The sequence below is a fragment of the Bidens hawaiensis genome, unplaced genomic scaffold, assembly GCF_021521415.1.
Source record: "Bidens hawaiensis isolate Kalapana, Puna unplaced genomic scaffold, B.hawaiensis_p1.1 tig00000237_1, whole genome shotgun sequence".
Taxonomy (NCBI): Eukaryota; Viridiplantae; Streptophyta; class Magnoliopsida; order Asterales; family Asteraceae; genus Bidens; species Bidens hawaiensis.
The window spans coordinates 7,519,488-7,526,489 of NW_027491021.1; the positions used below are offsets into that span (position 1 = coordinate 7,519,488).

Consider the following 7,002-nt stretch of genomic DNA (forward strand, 5'->3'; position numbering starts at 1 on the left):
TAAGAAAATGTGTATTTGTTATTTAAGAAACAAATAGGTCGCAATTCTTTTGTTAATGACAAATTTTATTAAAAACAGATAATAATAAGGAGCTAGCCTCATAAATCATAACACACCAACATTACACCCAATAACAACATGCACACCAACTTTCTTACCCACCTATCTACATATCAATTGTTCAAAATGAAAAAGATACCCAAAGGAACGTTAGTTGTTTTATATCTTCCTTAATTCTTATGATCAACACTCTTGTGTTACTAAAAGGTAGTTTCATTGCTTTTAGTATACACCAACATGCCATTTGTCGAAGCACGAAATGAATCTGACCTGATCCATGACGATGTTTCCACGGATTTTCGAGATGAACGAACCACGTCTTGATCTTCTTCTCCAGCTGCTTGAGACCTGCAATGGTTTTTCGGGTGTGTGGAGGTGACTGCTAAGAAATCCTAAGATCTCTTGTTTACAGACACAAAAAAGTGGTGGTGGCTCTTATTGAGCATGACCCCTTAATAAGGAGGTGGAGACCTCCTTATATAGAGAGTCTCATGGCCACCATCATGGTACCCTAATGGGCCTAGCCCAGTTAGGGTTACCTCCACAAAACCCCCTCAGCCCAATAACATTGTATTAGTCCATATAATAAAATAAGCCAAACATAATAAATTTAGGGTCGTAAAACCGGGTTTAGTACCATACCCCTACACCATTAATATAATTGTTTGAACGACCCTTCTGTAACTTTCATTCCCATTTTTGTTGAGATGCGGTTTAAGTAAATCCTTCACCTCAAAACGTATATAAATGGGATACCACACTAGACTAATAAATTCTCATATAATCTAGGCAACATATTGGTAAATTGCAATATACCAATATATTAAAGAGGCCTTAATTAAAAAAAAAAAAGAGTAGTTTGTTTAAGGAAAGAATTAATAAAAGTATTTCATGTGGCCCATGCTCGATTTGTGATCGCATCATTTACTTTTAGCGGTATCAGGGTGATGGTTAGAGACTAGGCGAGTATGTGACATTCATTAGCTGGATCATTGAACCGAACGTGTTTTATCTCACCATACTGTCGTGCCTTCAGACAAGTGTTCATGGGCCGAGCCGGCTTGAGGGTTGGGCAACCCAGGCGACCGGCCGGGGCACTTATTTTTTAGGGGCACAAAATGTGTGTGTGTGTATTTTTTTATAAAATATGTAGAAATCTTAATACTCTTATTAGATAGATATTGGGCCAATCTTTTTTTACCCATTACCCATTTGAGATATTGGGCTTACAAGTCTTTTTATTTCGTTATCCGTTAGGGCCTAAGAGTCTTTTATTTCAGCTCGACCGAGTCATTTAAATTCTCGAAGACGGCACTGTTCATGGGCGCTGGCCTTATGTGAGAATTTTTTCCGAATTGAAATACGAGTGCATTCCGATGTAGTGAGTTTAACCATTAGGCTATCCGTTATGGTGGGGGGTTTTGAAGCCCCTCCACAGTGCCACATCATCACCTCGTAGAAAACGGGGCTTCGAAGCCCGCCCCACTATGATTTAATGCCCATTGGGCGCCCCTATATATATATATATATATATATATATATATATATATATATATATATATATATATGGTAAGGTTAAAATAAAAACCCACTTGAGTTGTAAAAACTCTAGAAACTCATTCTCAACCACATGTTTTTAATTAAAGTTTAAAATTTGTGGTCCACAATTAAAGTTAATAAAAAATGTAAACATAAATATAACTTTTTCTCTCTCCTGAAAACATATATAAAAATTAGTAAAAAAATGTTAAAAAATAGCAAAACAATTTTTTTTTTTAGTTTTCGATGTTTTGTATTAAATATTATAACATATATTACGTGTGTAAAAAAAATTAAAAAAAACGATGTTACATAGGGTTTTCACGAGTTTCACAACTCAAGTGGGTTTTCATTTTATACTTCCCCTATACACACACATATATGTATGTGTGTGTGAGTGATAAAAAAGTGAGGGCCCACCACCATTCCTTCCACGCCGGTTGTCCTCTCGGTGCCTCTCCCCTCCGCACCCCCACCGATAACGCCTTACGGCGGTGTTCCGCGCCCTCTGAAGAGCGCCCGTAGCATAGTCTTAGTCCACTTGCAATGGTTCGTGTGTGCGGATGTTTATGAGGGAAAGAGAAAGGTAGCTGACAAAAGCAGGAGCCACGTGAACACTCCATTCCAATTATTATTAATTATTTTATTAACTTTTCACATGCGATATTTCTTCTTTTTAGCCGATCGTCTCACTAAAATAGTAAGAACACGATTATATATATTTATGTCACCAAAAATTACACTAAAATTCACTTTATTTTCTCTCTTCATTTCAATTAAATAATATTTTTATATCTTTTATCATTATCTTTTCTCTTTTCTTCACTCACAACCACTTTCAAAATATATTAAAAAATTATAGGGGGTGAACAGTAACTTTTCAAATATACAGAAAAATCACTACTTTTTCTAAAATATAAAAACTCTTCACTCACAACACCCTGAATCACTCTTTAAATTATAAAAACACCCCTCACATAATATAAGGGGTTGGATGAGAATGCTCTAAGATTTAAAAAATTGTTTTTAGGTACCTGACAATAAAGCAAATAAGATTAGGTGTCCAGCCATCTGATGGCTGGATCGAATTCCTCTTTCCTAGTAGCAATCCACGTAAGCAATGACCCGTGTCATTGTATGGTGACTGGATCAGCCATTTGAGATGGCTAGATCCAACTTTATTCTCTTTCACACTTTTCTGGCACGTGGCACCACCATATAAGACCAGCCATTTGAGATAGCCGGATTCATTTACAACTATTTTTATAGATAACATGATTTATGATTAGAACCATGCAGAACGCCTTTTGAATATTATTACCTTCAGGGCCGCCCTTGAAGGTGTATGAGCGGCACCTTCGGCCAGGGTACTTTTTTTTTTCTAGGGCCAAAATTTTTTTATATGTATTTAAAAAATAATTCTAATGTATTATAAATTGAACATCAACCACCACTATACCAACTCAGTGAATCATCAGGGTATAATTTTAAGTTTTAACTATTTGACTGTTGTATTTTATGGTTGTTCCATGGTTGTTTCGCTATTCGGTCGAATGATAGGATATTTAGATAATATAAGCTGCGAAGTGGTGATCGAAGAATTTGTTGTCAAGAATGCTATGAGAGTTTCACGAATTATCGGTTAGCGTTTAGCTATTATTACATTTGAATTTAATACTATATTTTTGTTATTTTTATTGTTACAGCGTTAATTTCGTTTAAAAAAAATAGTTTATATATTTCGTTACTCGTTAGGGCTTACGAGCCTTTTGTTTCAGCCCGCTCGAAGTATTAAAATTTTCGGAGACGGCCCTGATTACCTACTAATGCACCACCCTACTAATATTCTCACATGTTAATGCCATGTGTCAAAGGAAATAAAGTTGGATCTAGCCATCTCAGATTGTTGATCCAGTCACCATACAATTACACGTCGTCGCTTACATGGATTACCACTAGGAGAGAGGAATTCGATCCAGCTATCTCAGATGGCTGGACACCTAAATCCCATTTGCTTCATTGTTAGGTACCTAAAAGCCAATTTTTAAATCTTAAAGCTACTACTTTTTAAAAAAAATCTATCAAAATTATTGATTGAAAGGGATTTTAAATAATAAATAAAATTGATAGGGTTCTAAAAAGAAATATAACAATTAAGGCATGATAAAATAAAAGGCAAATACAACTACAAAGAAAGTGATAAATAAAACAATAAATACAACCATTTTTTTGTGACAGTAATGAGTACTGTTCGGTTAAGTTGAGCTTTCAAACCGAAACTACGAAAACTAAATATTAGGTAGTTGTATTGTTCGTTGATACGCAGGCCACAAATGATTGTAGTAATTTAAAACCTTTTATTTTAGTTGACATGGATATACAAATAAATGATTAAATTTATTATGTTTTTATTTATTTTTTATTGTGCGGCCAAGACAATGTATGAGACAATCATGGTTATTAACATGCCACATGTCATATAATTCTCATTGCTTTTTCCACTTTAATAACTACTAATAATTTGTTTTTATAAATAAATAATATAAATTATTTGTACAAAGTTAACATAACGAAAACGTCGAGGGGCTTCAAAATTTTCAGACGAAAACGAGTAAATTTATATTACTGAAATTTAACGTGTTAAAATTGTATATAAACTTATTGAAATTAACGACTCACACTTTGTATCATGGATAATGTGTGTATGAAAATATGCAATTGGGACAATGGGGCCTAAAGTAATTTGCACTTGAATTTTATAAATGGGCTAAATGGCCCTGTTCTACTGGGCTATAATCAGGTTGATTACTAACTGGTCTGGATCAAAAGTTTTGTTTTAATCAGCTATACAAGATTTTGTTGGGCCTAAGTTAAGTACATTTTAGGTGTTTAACTGTTTGTTATCAACAGTTAAAATATCACTTACTAATTCTAACCGGTTATCGGTAAAATGGTCAAAATTGGTTATTACCGATAGCCACTTACGGTTCCTAGTGGTTTTTTAGTAGAAAATTCCTAACCAGTGTCACCGGTTTGGTGCGGTCAGTAAACTGGTAATAACCTATTGAAATTAACCTTTTAATACATTAACCTATGTTTAATTAGATACAAATCAATTCCAGTCTTAAAAAGTTAAAATCGGTTCCTAACAATCGGTTACTAACCGGTTTCTACTGTACCGGTTAACAACCCATCACCAAAACCGCCAACACCACCCCAAACCTATAAATATCACACTTATCAGTAAATTTCAATGTTGATGATACTCAGGTGCAATATACCCTAAAGTTCCCGTAACATTGGAACTTGTCATGTGTGTGTTAGCATTTGGGATTGACTTTGCAAGCCCAAAATCAGATATACGAGCTTCCATGTCATCATCCAAAAGAACATTCACGAGATTTAAGTCTCTATGAACAATATGAGGCGTATGACTCAAGTAAAGATACTCGAGCCCTGCGGTCACTCCTAGCGCAATCTTGTGTCTAGCCAGTCAATCCAATTCACGGTTACCATCTTTCACTTGTTGCAAAATATCCTGCAAACTATCATTCTTCTTAAACTCATAAACAAGGTAATGACACTTTGACGGTGAAACATGGGCTAGCAATGGGACTAAATTCCGATGCCTGATTTGCCTGGCGGTTTGAATCTCCGACTTGATCTGTCTCATTTTCTTATTGAGAAGCTTTGTACCTTCCTTAGTGAGCTCAGCTGCATCCTTTAGAGGCTACACTATCTTCTAGACTACAATCATCTTCACTTTGCTTTCCGGTGATTTGTTATATACTTCTCCACACCCGCCTCTTCCAATGATTTATAACGATTCAACTCCGTCACCCTTCTCCAAGAACGTGATTTCTTCCGCTTTAATAAGCTGATTAAAGATCACCATACCCGAATCATTCTTTCTCCCTTTAATCATATTCCAAACCAACTTAAATAGAACCGAAATATCACCCTGCATATTATTCCAGCAACCGTTCCAGCCGCAAACCCGAGCACCCAACGTATCACTTTCTTCTTCCTGTTCTTATGTTTAAGGACCGGTGCACTCATGGCAGCGGGTGTTGGAGCCAGAAGATTATTACAATTATCCTTATCAGTATCAGTATTATTATCGTTTTTAATTTGATTTGATTCAGCAAATATATACCATTTTGGAACAACCTTGATTTCCACTAAGGATTCCACCAAGCATCATTGATTTTTATTTATATTTCCACAAGGATTTCAAGAGCTCTATGAAGAATGTATAGATAGAATTAGTGGTGGCAATCTTGACCCAAACCATTTCAAATGGGTTAATTTGGGTTGTTTTAAAAATTAAATAGGTTAGTTTGGGTTAGAGATTTTAACTAAATGGGTCAAAATGGGTCATTTGAAATTTCATCTTGTAATTTTCGGGTCAAATTGGGTCGCCATATTCAAAGAAATGGGTCGATGTGGGTTAGTGTCCTAAGGAAATGTGGCAGGTTTCGGATCAAAACGGGTTTCGGCACGAGACAGGTTTCGGCACGAAATGGGTTTTCGATTGGATCGGGTTCGGTTCAGGTTTCAAGCCAACACGAGTTTTCACACAGAACGGGTTGGTGTTTTGGTTTCTTTTTGGTCGATTCTGGACTCGTTTTTTATTTTTTGTTTCGTTTGTGTCTGTTTTTTTAGTTTCGTTTTTGTTCGGTTTCAGTATTTTTAGTTTCATTTTGATCGAATTTTTGATTTCGATTTATTTGGTTCGGTTTTGGCTTTTGTTTCATTTCTGTCGACTTTTCGGTTTCGGTTCCATTTCTCGGTGTTTTTTATTTTTTTTATTTTTTATGGAACGAGGACAACGGAGGAAACATTTTAGTTTTTTTTTACTTTTTTGTTTTTAATTTATATTTTTAGTTATGATTTTTTTTATTATTTTTGAATATTTTTTTGAGGGGTTTGTGTTCTTAATAGAAAACCCTTAGAAAAAATTAAAAAAAAATAATTAAAAAATCATAAATCAAAATATAAATAAAAAACAAAAAATCTAAAAATACAAAAGTGTTTCCGCCGCTATTCTCGTTAAAAAAAAACCACCTGTTCTGACTTGTTCCGACCCTAACCTATTCTGACCCACACCAAAACAACCATTTTTTAGTTGACCCATTCTAACCCTAACCCATTATGACCCAAACCCGTTTCAACCAAACCCATTTCGACTCATGACTCGTTCGACCCAACCCAACCCATTTGCGACCTCTAGATAGAATTAAGAACATGATTGAATATGAAGGTTTAAGGGAAGATATGTATGATGCTTACAAGATCAATTTGAAGAGGCAGCTAATGCAATTAAAGAGAACAACATTGACTATATTAGACTGGTGATGGAAGAACATGTAGGAAACAGTTATGATTTTTTTGGACGAGTTG

General features: G+C 35.0%; 1 pseudogene; it reads right to left on the reverse strand.

The window, feature by feature from the left end:
• Window positions 1–4,849: 4,849 nt before the first annotated feature.
• LOC143599900 (leucine-rich repeat receptor-like serine/threonine/tyrosine-protein kinase SOBIR1 pseudogene) lies at window positions 4,850–5,272 on the reverse strand (annotated as a pseudogene).
• Between the last annotated feature and the right edge of the window lie 1,730 nt (window positions 5,273–7,002).